Here is a 241-nt window from a genome sequence, read left to right on the forward strand (position 1 = left end):
CCAAACCTCGAAACACAGCATCCCTATTCTGCTGATGGCATTCAAACGAGATAAGACACCCGGAGCATCACTCGGGGAGAGGGAGATCATCTGGGGAAGGGAATGTGAAAAGAGGGGAAGATTGGGTTCGTGAAAAGTGCGCAGAGAGAGTGAGGGTTACGGATAAAAAAGGAGGAGAGGGTATAATATGCTCGCTTGTCGGATGTGGGTAGGCAATGGATGGGTGTATATACATGAAAAC

The sequence above is a fragment of the Penaeus monodon genome, chromosome 25 (genome assembly GCF_015228065.2).
Source record: "Penaeus monodon isolate SGIC_2016 chromosome 25, NSTDA_Pmon_1, whole genome shotgun sequence".
In the NCBI taxonomy this organism is placed as follows: domain Eukaryota; kingdom Metazoa; phylum Arthropoda; class Malacostraca; order Decapoda; family Penaeidae; genus Penaeus; species Penaeus monodon.